This window comes from Rhagoletis zephyria, unplaced genomic scaffold (assembly GCF_001687245.7).
Source record: "Rhagoletis zephyria isolate East Lansing unplaced genomic scaffold, Rhagoletis_zephyria_1.1 Rzeph_scaffold_00203, whole genome shotgun sequence".
Taxonomy (NCBI): domain Eukaryota; kingdom Metazoa; phylum Arthropoda; class Insecta; order Diptera; family Tephritidae; genus Rhagoletis; species Rhagoletis zephyria.
Window position 1 is genome coordinate 302698 of NW_016157287.1, and position 347 is coordinate 303044.

A 347-nucleotide genomic window follows, 5' to 3' on the forward strand; every position below is an offset into this window, starting at 1 on the left:
GCTTCGGATAATAAAGAGCCTGAAGTATCTTCCCCTTCCCCCATTGAAGTGGTGGCATCATCTTCAAAGCCTCCACCGCCTTCCCTATCCTCAAGCACTAACGCTGAAACTCAACCCTCTCCAGCGGTAGTCCAGTCTGATACGAGGAAACTAGTTGTGGTTCCGCCAAAGAAGTCAATCTTTGTTTCTAGATTTTCGAGAGACACTACCGAAGACGAAATAAAGCTTTACATCTCATCAACTGTCGACTTAAGCATCAGAAAATTTAATTTTAATTACGAAAGAAATATTGCTTCATTTAAAATTGACGTAAATTTAGATAATTTTAATGCGCTGCTTAGTAGTTC